Here is a 13,147-nt window from a genome sequence, read left to right as displayed (position 1 = left end):
CTCAAAAAGGCCTTTAGTTTTTTAGATACCCCGACCAGAAGTATAACGAAGTATAACCATGTTTTTCTATATCTCTAATGTCTCCCATTTATGAAATGGATGGTTGGGTAAAAATATTTTACTGAAAAAGTGGTTGTGGAAAAATGTTTTACTGATAAAGTGGTTAAATTGATAGATATTGTGACACACCCCCTAAACAAAAAAATTGCATAATGCCTGGTTGGAGGGGGATGGGTCACATAAGGTCATGTAACCAAATATTGCAAGTTCTGATATTGCTAAATCACTAGAAAAATATTAAAATGTTTATAATAAAACAATAAGAAAAATATGTTTTTTWAAATGCAGTTCAGAATTGAAAGACACCCTGTTTGTTGTTTTGTGATGTATTGTGTCACACCCTGATCTGTTTCACCTGTCTTTGTGCTTGTGTCGACCATCTTCCCCATTATCCCCTGTGTATTTCTCTGTCTGTTGCCAGTTCGTCTTGTCTTACCAGGGTTCTTTCCCGCCTTCCTGTTGCGCTATTTCTGTTTCCTAGTTTTCCCCGGTTCTGACCATTCTGCCTGCCTGCTGTCCTGTACCTGTCTGACTCTGACCTGATCACGAACCTCTACCTGCCCTTTGCATGCCCTGTGTTTCTAATAAATCATCTGAGAACTGTACTATCCACCTTCCGTGTTTTCATCTGGCTCATATCCTGAGTCGTGATAGTATTGTTGTATTTCTGTGCATCATCACACCCCCTAAACTCAAAGTGCAGAATAATGCCTGGATGGATTGGGAATGGCCCACATAAGCTCATGTAACCAAATATTGCAAGTTCTAATATTGCTAACATTTGGAATACAAGTATTCAGTTGTCTGCCCTACATAATTAAGATCTCTTAATATGTGGACACCCCTTCCAATTAGCGGATTCGGCTACTTCAGCTACACCCGTTGCTGACTGGTGTATAAAATCGAGCACACAGCCATGCAATCTCCATCAACAAACATTGGCAGTAGAATAGCCTTACTGAAGAGCTCAGTGACTTTCAACGTGGCAACGTCATAGGATGCCACCTTTCCAACTTGTCAGTTCGTCAAATTTCTGCCCTGCTAGAGCTACCCCGGTCAACTGTAAGTGCTGTTATTGTGAAGTGGAAACATCTAGGAGCAACATCAGCTCAGCCGCGAAGTGGTAGTCCACACAAGCTCACAGAACGGGCGGCCGAATACTGAAGCGCATGGCGTGTAAAAAATTGTCTGTCCTCGGTTGCAACACTCACTACAGAGTTCCAAACGGCCTCTGGAAGCAACATCAGCACAACTGTTCGTTGGGAGCTTCATGAAACTGGTTTCCATGGCCGAGTAGCCGCACAAAAGCCTAAGATCACCATGCGTAATGCCAAGGGTCGGCTGGAGTGGTGTAAAGCTCGCCTCCATTTTACTTTGGAGCAGTGGAATCCCGTTCTCTGGCATGATGAATCACGCTTCACCTTTTGGCAGTCCGACAGACAAATCTGGGTTTGGCGGATGCCAAGGCATAGTGCCAACTGTAAAATTTGGTGGAGGATGAATAATGGTCTGGGGCTGTTTTTCATGGTTCGGGCTAGGCCCCTTAGTTCCAGTGAAGGGAAAACGCCACAGCATACAATGACAGTCTAGGCGATTCTGTACTCCCAACTTTTTGGCAACAGTTAGGTATGACCCTTTCCTGTTTCAGCATGACAATGCCCCTGTGCACAAAGCAAGGTCCATAAAGAAATGTTTTGTCAAGATCGGTGTGGAAGGACTGGACTGCACAGAGCCCTGACCTAAACCACTACGAACACCTTTGGGATGAACTGGAACGCCAACTGTGAGCCAGGCCTAATCGCCCAACATCCGTGCCCGACCTCACTAATTCCCTTGTGGTTGAATGGAAGCAAGTTGCTGCAGCAATGTTCCAACATCTAGTGGAAAGCCTTCCCAGAAGATTGGAGGCTTTTATAGCAGCAAAGGTGGGACCAACTCCATATTAACGGCCATGATTTTGGAATGAGATGTTCGACGAGCAATTGTCCACATACTTTTGGTCACGTAGTGTATGTTGGGAATCCAATATCCCCACCATAATTACTCAAACACTTTTGCCTGTGTATATAAAAGGCAGCAGACTGCCTGGCATGGCAACACCAAGTATTTCAATTCACAAGCCTCTTTGAGGATCAATGAGGCAACGATGAGGCTCCAATGAAAGGAAAGAGAATACAACCATGGACTCGGACACCCGCTCCCTCGCTTTACAGCTTGCCCCCCACTGTGGAATATAACTTAAGCCTACAGAATTGGGCTATAATGTCACCTCCTTATCATATAGAAGTGAGTTTGATTCATATAGTCCAATATGGCTGCCTGAATCCAACATTACCTTATGTTGGCTTACTGCATTCGTGATGCACATTGACATGTTCCGGTGACACTCTTATGCTGTTCCGGTTGAAAAGTCTGCCCTGGAGTTGCTGTATATGTTGACTTGGTGACATCATGGTATGTTGAGAGGATGAAACCACACACATGACAAGCGCATAAAGGCAGGTGTTCACCACAATGAACTGACACTCAATGACAAGAAATGCCATCAACTTAGAGGGCKTTCACATGTCATAGGAATTGCACCTCACCAATGTTAATGTCATCCTGAATCTCCCAGAACTTAAATCCGCCATCAGTCCTCCCCTCTGGCAGTTACTACAGACAGAGACACCATGGAACTGAACTGTCACATGTCAGGAAGCCACTCAGCAGCTAAAATGCCATTGGAAAGTGCTGATGTGCATTGCCCTTATATGTACCTAATTTGCTAACACCCATTGTTGACCAGCCCATGTGACACCTGAATTGGACTGGCATATGAAGAATGAGCTCTCATGCTGGGGTTATTCATGCATTTGTCTGGGAAACTGTTCCTTAATCCCAACTTCCCTATAAGGACATGCCGTATATTTCAAACAAGGCACCTTAGGATGGTCAAACTTAGACAAAGATAAGTGTGATCGTGAATGGTGGCTGGGACTTGACTGTGAAATAGTGGCCTTTGCGAACCATTCTTGATCAACTCCATTGATCAAATGATTTTGGGTCAGACTCAAATCTTTTGCGCTGGTACAAAACAAATTGTAGTCAACTGAATGCGCCGCTTAGTTCATAGCCGTGGTTACGTGAAGCTCCCAAAGTAATCCACCACTCTAATAAATGTAAAGCAATCGCTGTGTGTGGTCAACTATAATTTTTAGCACCGTTTTGATTTGGGACAGCGCCATTGTCCTGCTTTGAGAAAAGCATGGGATCTCGTCTTGACAAAATCAATCAATGTCAGATTATATTATTGGATATTTGGTTACAATTAGGCTGGGAAGTGTTAGCTAAATTGAGGTGAGTGCTCATGACCATTAGTCTAGCAATTGAAAATGTAAATTGTCCAGTGGTGATTTTTATGAATTGTTCAGCAGTCTAATGGCTTGGGGGTAAAAGCTATTGAGGAGCCTTTTGGTCCAAGACCTGGCGCACCGGTACCGCTTGCCGTGCGGTAGCAGAGAAAACAGTCTATAATCATGAGTGACTGGAGTCTCTGACAATTTTATGGGCTGAAACCGCCTGGATGGCAGGAAGCTTGGCCCCAGTGATGTACTGGGCAGTTTGCACTACCCTTTGTAGCGCCTTACGGTCAGATGCCGAGCAGTTGCCATACCAGGCGGTGATGCAACCGGTCAGGATGCTCTCAATGGTGCAGCTGTATAACCTTTTGAGGATCTGGGGACCCATGCAAAATCTTTTCATTCTCCCGAGGGGGAAAAGGTTTTATCGTGCCCTCTTCACGACTGTCTTGGTATGTTTGGACCATGATAGTTTGTTGGTGGTATGGACACCAAGGAACTTGAAACTCTTGACCCGCTCTCGACCCGCTCTTTGTGTTTGAAGCTGTGTTTAAAATTCACTTCTCGAATGAGGGACCTTACAGATAATTGTATGGGGTACAGAGATGAGGTGGTCATTCAAAAATCATGTTAAACACGATTATTGGTCACAGATTGAGTCCATGAAAAGATGACAAAAATATATATTACACTTTGACATTATGGGGTATTGTGTGTAGGCCAGTGACACAATCTCAATTGAATCCATTTTAAATTCAGGCTGTACAGGTTATGAGCAGAAGGTGGTGGAGTGGTTCAATCGAGACGGGTCCAAGACAGCTGGGGAGGATGTAGCAGAATGGATTTTCCTGGTGTCTGAGGACAGGATCCAAATGACATACCACAGGGAGGATGACCGGGTTATTCCTGCTTGGAGAAACTTCAAGCCCAGAGATTCAGGGGATTCCCAAAACCCACACTCCTTCACCCTTCAGATGGCTCCCACCTATCCACCTGGCATCCACCTTTCAGGTGTAATCTTCAGGGGCAATAAACAGTAGCTAAACAATCTACAGAATTTACACCTGGCTTAGATCATCTATTTGGTGCCACCAGCAATTTGAGATATAATGTTCTTCCGTTATGTGGGTTAAGTAACTGTGGTGTTTGTCCAATGGTCTTTATGTATGTGCTTTCAGGTAGATCCATTTTAGAAGCCAAGTAAGAATCTCTGTATGAAATGTTAGTCTATATGATGGAGGAGGAGAATGTGGCACAATCAAGGAGTCTGAGAAAGAGGTGTGCATGTGTTGTGTATGTACTTTGGCATGAATAAATAGACCTTTTCTGACATGTCTTCAAATTAGAGAAATAAAAAAGTAATAAACAGTATTTTTGCTCAGGTGAGGGCAATACTGGGTGTAAGAGAACAAGAAGAGGGCAGTACTGAGCTTCACATCTCCATCTACAACACAGTGAGGAATGAGAGAGCACGCTGTCGCTGAGAGGCACTAGTAAGAATTACACTCACCCTCTCATCACAGAAGGCTGGCTGACACTCGGTGCCGCCTTCTTACCCTACAGTATTTCCTCTCTACCTCATGTCATGTCCAGGAGAGCATGGCCAAAGAGGAGCGTCTTTGACAGGAGGTGAAGAAGCTGGACATCTTAGCACCGTTTCAGCTGGGTGACCCAGAGAACCTGACCAGACAGGCTGCTATACAGCTGACCTGAAGAAGTGGCTTGTCGATAAGGCCAACCTCATACATGCTCGTTTTGAGAGGGTACTTCAAAACATATGATAATAGGATAAACATAGGATAAAATCTAAAGAACTAAAGGGTTCTTTACAGATAATAACTGTGTCATAAAAATGTGTGGTTGACAAAAACAAACAAAGATTTAGTATTACTTAGTTCATACATTTGTAAAAGATGGTTTTAATTTTGATAGATATGTCTGTATTTTTCTAATGTTGGTCTGTATTGCTGTTATACAGTATAATGTAATACATAATATATCTGTAGGAGACCCAGGACCTTCAGCAGAAACAGCAGTGCTGCAGAAAAAACAGCCCACTATGACCAAGGAGGATGAAGATGAATACCTTGCTTACTGCTCTGATGCCATGTGCACGATACATATTCTCAAACTGTGTTTGAGCAGGTAAAGCACTGTAAAGGCTTGATTAATAGTGGAGAATTATTTCACATGAAATCAAATACAGTTGTATTTGTCACATGCTTTGTATACAACAGGTGTAGACTAACAGTGAAATGCTTACTTACAGGTCCTTTTCCAACAATGCAGAGTTAAATAATAAATAAAAAAATTGTGACAAGAGGAATAAATACAGAGTGAACGAATAACAATTAAAAAAATAACATGGCTATATACAGGGAGTACCAGTCCCGAGTCAATGTGCAGGGGTAAAAGGTAATTGAGGTAGCTATGTACAGTGCCTTCAGAAGTATTCATAGCCCTTGACTTATTCCATATTTTGTTGTGTTACAGCTTGAATTCAAAATGGATGAAATGTTCTTTCCCATCTACACACAATACCCCTATAATGACAAGGTGAAAACATGTTTTATAAATGTTTGCTAATTTATTGTAAATTAAATACAGAAATATCTCATTTACATAAGTATTTACACCCCTGAGCCAATACTTTGTAGAAGCATCTTTGGCAGCGGTTACAGCTGTGAGTCTTTCTGGGTAAGTCTGCAAGAACTTTCCATACCTGGATTGTGCCACATTTGCCCATTTTTTTATTTTTTATTCTTCAAGCTCTGTCAAATTGGTTGTTGATCATTGCTAGACAGCCATTTTCAGGTCTTGACATATATTTTCAAGTAGATTTAAGTCCAAACTGTAACTCGGTCACTCAGGAACATTCACTGTCTTCTTGGTCAGCCACCCCACAATCTTAGAAAAAATGGTTCCAATAGGGTTCTTCGGATGTCCCCATAGGATAACCCTTTTTTGTTCCAGGTCGAACCCTCTGTAAAAAGGGTTCTACCTGGAACCAAAATGGTTATACCTGCAACCAAAAAGGGTTCTCCTACGGGGACAGATGAAGAACCTTTTAAGGTTCTAGATAGCATATTTTTTTCTAAGAGTATAGTGTAGATTTGGCCTTGTGTTTTAGGTTATTGTCCTGCTGAAAGGTGAATTCATCTCCCAGTGTCTGGTGGAAAGCAGACTGAACCAGGTTTTCCTCTAGGATTTTGCCTGTGTTTAGCTCCATTTTGTTAATTTTTTACCCTGAAAAACTCCCAGTCCTTAACAATTATAAGCATACACATAACATGATGCAGCCAGCATTATGCTTAAAAAATGTTGTTACTCAGTAATGTGTTGTATTGGATTTGCCCCAAACACAACACACTTTGTTTCAGGACAAAAAGTTAATTGTTTGGCCATTTTTTGCAGTTTTACTTTAGTGCCTTGTTGCAAACAGAATGCATGTTTTGGAATATTTTATTCTGTACAGACTTCCTTTTTCACTCTTTCAATTAGGTTAATATTGTGAGGCAACTACAATGTTTTTGATTCATCCTCAGTTCTCTCTTATCAAATCAAGTTATTTTATATAGCCCTTCGTACATCAGCTAATATCTCGAAGTGCTGTACAGAAACCCAGCCTAAAACCCCAAACAGCAAGCAATGCAGGTGTAGAAGCACGGTGGCTAGGAAAAACTCCCTAGAAAGGCCAAAACATAGGAAGAAACCTAGAGAGAACCAGGCTATGAGGGGTGGCCAGTCCTCTTCTGGCTGTGCCGGGTGGAGATTATAACAGAACATGGCCAAGATGTTCAAATGTTCAAATGGCTAGCATGGTCAAATAATAATAATCACAGTAGTTATCGAGGTGTAGCAAGTCAGCACCTCAGGAGTAAAGTTCAGTTGGCTTTTCATAGCCGATCATTAAGAGTATCTCTACCACTCCTGCGGTCTCTAGAGAGTTGAAAACAGCAGGTCTGGGACAGGTAGCACGTTCGGTGGACAGGTCAGGGTTTCATAGCCGCAGGCAGAACAGTTGAAACTGGAACAGCAGCAAGGCCAGGTGGACTGGGACCGCAAGGAGTCATCATGCCCGGTATCCTGACACATGGTCCTAGGGCTCAGGTCCCCGAGAGAGAGAAAGAAAGAGAGAAGGAGAGAATTAGAGAGAGCATACTTAAATTCACACAGGACACCGGATAAGACAGGAGAAGTACTCCAGATATAACCAACTGACCCTAGCCCCCCGACACATAAACTACTGCAGCATAAATACTGGAGGCTGAGACAGGAGGGGTCAGGAGACACTGTGGCCCCATCCGATGATACCCCGACAGGGCAAACAGAAAGGATATAACCCCACCCACTTTGCCAAAGCACAGCCCCCGCACCACTAGAGGGATATCTTCAACCACCAACTACAATCCTGAGACAAGGCCGAGTATAGCCACAAAGATCTCCACCACAGCACAAACCAAGGGGCGCCAACCCAGACAGGAAGATCACGTCAGTGACTCAACCCACTCAAGTGACGCACCCCTCCTAGGGACGGCATGAAAGAGCACCAGTAAGCCAGTGACTCAGCCCCTGTAATAGGGTTAGAGGCAGAGAATCCCAGTGGAGAGAGGGAAACCGTCCAGGCAGAGACAGCAAGGCGGGTTCGTTGCTCCAGAGCCTTTCCGTTCACCTCACACTCCTGGGCCAGACTACACCAATCATATGACCTACTGAAGAGATAAGTCTTCAGTAAAGACTTAAAGGTTGAGACCGAGTCTGCGTCTCTCACATGGATTGGCAGACCATTCCATAAAAATTGAGATCTATAGGAGAAAGCCCTGCCTCCAACTGTTTGCTTAGAAATTCTAGGGACAATTAGGAAGCCTGCGTCTTGTGACCGTAGCGTACGTGTAGGTATGTACGGCAGACCAACTCGAAAGATAGGTAGGAGCAAGCCCATGTAACGCTTTATAGGTTAACAGTAAAACCTTGAAATCAGCCCTTGCCTTAACAGGAAGCCAGTGTAGGGAAGCTACACTGGAGTAATATGATCAAATTTCTTGGTTCTAGTCAGGATTCTAGCAGCCGTATTTAGCACTAACTGAAGTTTATTTAGCTTTTATCCGGGTAGCCGGAAAGTAAAGCATTGCAGTAGTTTAACCTAGAAGTAACAAAAGCATGGATAAATTTTCTTGCACATTTTTGGACAGAACATTTCTGATTTTTGCAATGTTACGTAGATGGAAAAAAGCTGTCCTTGAAACAGTCTTGATATGTTCGTCAAAAGAGAGATCAGGGTCCAGAGTAACGCCGAGGTCCTTCACAGTTTATTTGAGACGACTTTACAACCATCAAGATAAATGTCAGATTTAACAGAAGATCTCTTTGTTTCTTGGGACCTAGAACAAGCATCTCTGTTTTGTCCGAGTTTAAAAGTAGAACGTTTTCAGCCATCCACTCCTTATGTCTGAAACACAGTCTTCTAGCGAGTGCAATTTTGGGGCTTCACCATGTTTCATTGAAAGTTACAGCTGTGTGTCATCCGCATAGCAGTGAAAGTTAACAATATGTTTTCGAATGACATCCCCAAGAGGTAAAATATATAGTGAAAACAATAGTGGTCCTAAAACGGAACCTTGAGGAACACCGAAATGTACAGTTGGTTTGTCTGAGGACAAACCATTCACAGAGACAAACTGATATCTTTCCGACAGATAAGATCTAAACCAGCCAGAACTTGTCCGTGTAGACCAATTTCGTTTCCCGTCTCTCCAAAAGAATGTGTGATCGATGGTATCAAAGGCAGCACTAAGGTCTAGTAGCACAAGACAGATGCAGAGCCTCGGTCTGACGCCATTAAAAGGTCATTTACCACCTTCACAAGTGCAGTCTCAGTGCTATGATGGGGTCTAAAACCAGACTGAAGCATTCATATACATTGTTTGTCTTCAGGAAGGCAGTGAGTTGCTGCGCAACAGCTTATTCTAAAAGTTTTGAGAGAAATGGAATATTCGATATAGGCGATAGTTTTTTATATTTTCTGGGTCAAGGTTTGGCTTTTTCAAGAGAGGCTTTATTACTGCCATTTTTAGTGAGTTTCTTACACATCCGGTGGATAGAGAGACGTTTATTATGTTCAACATAGGCGGCCAAGCACATGAAGCAGCTCTTTCAGTAGTTTAGTTGGAATAGGATCCAGTATGCAGCTTAAAGGTTTAGAGGCCATGATTATTTTCATCATTTGTCAAGAGATATAGTACTAAAACACTAAAGTGTCTCTCTTGATCCTAGGTCCTGGCAGATTGTGCAGACTCAGGACAGCTGAGCTTGAGAATACACAGATTTAAAGAGGAGTCCGTAATTTGCTTTCTAATGATCATGATCTTTTCCTCAAAGAAGTTCATGAATTTATTACTGCTGAAGTGAAAGCCATCTTCACTTGGGAATGCTGCTTTTTAGTTAGCTTTGCAACAGTATCAAAAATAAATTTTGGATTGTTCTTATTTTCCTCAATTAAGTTGGAAAAGTAGGATGATCGAGCAGCAGTGAGGGCTCTTCGATACTGCACGGTACTGTCTTTCCAAGCTAGTCGGAAGACCTCCAGTTTGGTGTGGCGCCATTTCCGTTCCAATTTTCTGGAAGCTTGCTTCAGAGCTCGGGTATTTTCTGTATACCAGGGAGCTAGTTTCTTATGACAAATGTTGTTAGTTTTTAGGGGTGCAACTGCATCTAGGGTATTGCCAAGATTAAATTAGTTCCTCAGTTAGGGGTTAACTGATTTTTGTCCTCTGACGTCCTTGGGTAGGCAGAAGGAGTCTGGAAGGGCATCAAGGAATCTTTGTGTTGTCTGAGAATTTATAGCACGACTTTTGATGCTCCTTGGTTGGGGTCTGAGCAGATTATTTGTTGCGAATGCAAACGTAATAAAATGGTGGTCCGATAGTCCAGGATTATGAAAAAAACATTAAGATCTACAACATTTATTCCATGGGACAAAACTAATTCCAGAGTATGACTGTGGCAGTGAGTAGGTCCAGAGACATGTTGGACAAAACCCACTGAGTTGATGATGGCTCCAAAAACCTTTTGGAGTGGGTCTGTGGACTTTTCCATATGAATATTAAAATCACCCAAAATTAGAAATTTATGTGCTAAGACTACAAGGTCCGATAGGAATTCAGGGAACTCAGTGAGGAACGCTGTATATGGCCCAGGAGGCCTGTATACAGTAGCTATAAAAAGTGATTGAGTAGCTGCATAGATTTCATGACTAGAAGCTCAAAAGACGAAAACGTCATTTTTGGGGGTAAATTGAAATTTGCTATCGTAAATGTTAGCAACACCTCCGCCTTTGCGGGATGCACGGGGGATATGGTCACTAGTGTAACCAGGAGGTGAGGCCTCATTTAACACAGTAAATTCATCAGGCTTAAGCCATGTTTCATCAGGCCAATCACATCAAGATTATGATCATGTGATTAGTTCATTGACTATAACTGCCTTTGAAGTGAGGGATCTAACATTAAGTAGCCCTATTTTGAGATGTGAGGTATCACGATCTCTTTCAATAATGGCAGGAATGGAGGAGGTCTTTATCCTAGTGAGATTGCTAAGGCGAACACCGCCATGTTTAGTTTTGCCCAACCTAGGTCGAGGCACAGACACAGTCTCAATGGGGATAGCTGAGCTGACTACACTGACTGTGCTAGTGCAGACTCCACTAAGCTGGCAGGCTGGCTAACAGCCTGCTGCCTGGCCTGCACCCTATTTCATTGTGGAGCTAGAGGAGTTAGAGCCCTGTCTATGTTGGTAGATAAGATGAGAGCACCCCTCCAGCTAGGATGGAGTCCGTCACCCCTCAGCAGGTCAGGCTTGGTCCTGTTTGGGGTGAGTCCCAGAAAGAGGGCCAATTATCTACAAATTCTATCTTTTGGGAGGGGCAGAAAACAGTTTTCAACCAGCGATTGAGTTGTGAGACTCTGTGTAGAGCTCATCACTCCCCCTAACTGGGAGGGGGCCAGAGACAATTACTCGATGCCGACACATCTTTCTAGCTGATTTACACGCTGAAGCTATGTTGCGCTTGGTGACCTCTGACTGTTTCATCCTAACATCGTTGGTGCGTACGTGGATAACAATATCTCTATACTCCTACACTCGCCAGTTTTACTTTAGTCAGCACCATCTTCAGATTAGCCTTAACGTCGGTAGCCCTGCCCCCTGGTAAACAGTGTATGATCGCTGGGTGATTCGTTTTAAGTCTAATACTGCGGTAATGGAGTCGCCAATGACTAGGGTTTTGAATTGTCAGAGCTAATGTGGGAAGCTTTGGCGTCTCTGACCCCCTAACGGGAGGAGTAGAGACAAAGAAGACTCGGCCTCAGACTCCGACTCGCTACTTAATGGGGAAAACCGGTTGAAAGTTTGTCGGCTGAATGAGCGACACCAGTTGAGCATTCCTACAGCATTTCCCTCCAGAAGCCAGAGAGAAAGTTGTCCGGCTGCGGGGACTGTGCGGGGGGATTTATACTACTATCTGTACTTACTGGGGCAGACGCTGTTTCATCCTTTCCTACACTGAAATTACCCTTGTCTAACGATTGCGTCTGAAGCTGGGCTTGCAGCACAGCTATCCTCGCCATAAGGCGATCGTTCTCCTGTATATTATGAGTACAGCGACTGCAATTAGAAGGCATCATGTTAATGTTACTACTTAGTTTCGGCTGTTGAAGGTGCTGACGAACCATGTCCAGATAAAGCGTCCGGAGTGAAACAGTTGAATGAGGGAAAAACTAAAAATATAAACGGTAATTAAAAAGTAAAAAGTAAAAACCGTAAAGTTGTCAGCTAGCAAAGTAAGGTTGGCAACAAAACGCACAGCAACACGTCTGCAAGTTCAAGAGGAAGATCAGGAGATCACAGCTATTAAACTCTGTAACAGTTTTAAAGTCATCATTGACCTCATGATGAAATCCCTGAGCGGTTTACTTCCTCTCCGCCAACTGAGTTATCTTTGTAGTGACTGGGTGTATTGATACACCATCCAAAGTGTAGTTAATAACTTCACTCTGCTCAAAGGGATGTTCAATGTCTGCTTTTTATTTTTACCCATCTACCAATATGTGCCATTTGTATTTGTATTTGTATTTATTATGGATCCCCATTAGCTGCTGACAAAGCAGCAGCTACTCTTCCTGAGGTCCAGCAAAATTAAGGCAGTTTATACAATTTTTAAAACATTACAATACATTCACAAATTTCACAACACACTGTGTGCCCTCAGGCCCCTACTCCACCACTACCACATATCTACATTACTAAATCCATGTGTATGTATGTATGTTATCGTGTGTGTATGCGTGTGTCTGTGCCAATGTTTGTGTTGCTTCACAGTCCCCGCTGTTCCATAAGGTGTTTTTTTTATCTGTTTTTTAAAAATCTAATTTTACTGCTTGTGTCAGTTACTTGATGTGGAAAATAGTTCAAATCAAATGTATTTATAAAGCCCTTCTTACATCAGCTGATATCTCAAAGTGCTGTACAGAAACCCAGCCTAAAACCCCAAACACCAAGCAATGCAGGTGTAGAAGTTCCATGTTGTCATGCCTCTATGTAGTACTGTGTGCCTCCCATAGTCTGTTCTGGACTTGGGGACTGTGAAGAGACCTCTTGTGGCATGTCTTGTGGGGTATGCATGGGTGTCCGAGCTATGTGCCAGTAGTTTAGACAGACAGCTCGGTGCATTCAACATGTCAATACCTATC

This window comes from Salvelinus sp. IW2-2015, linkage group LG26, assembly GCF_002910315.2.
Source record: "Salvelinus sp. IW2-2015 linkage group LG26, ASM291031v2, whole genome shotgun sequence".
NCBI classification, from domain to species: domain Eukaryota; kingdom Metazoa; phylum Chordata; class Actinopteri; order Salmoniformes; family Salmonidae; genus Salvelinus; species Salvelinus sp. IW2-2015.
Note: the sequence above shows the minus strand (reverse complement) of the source record.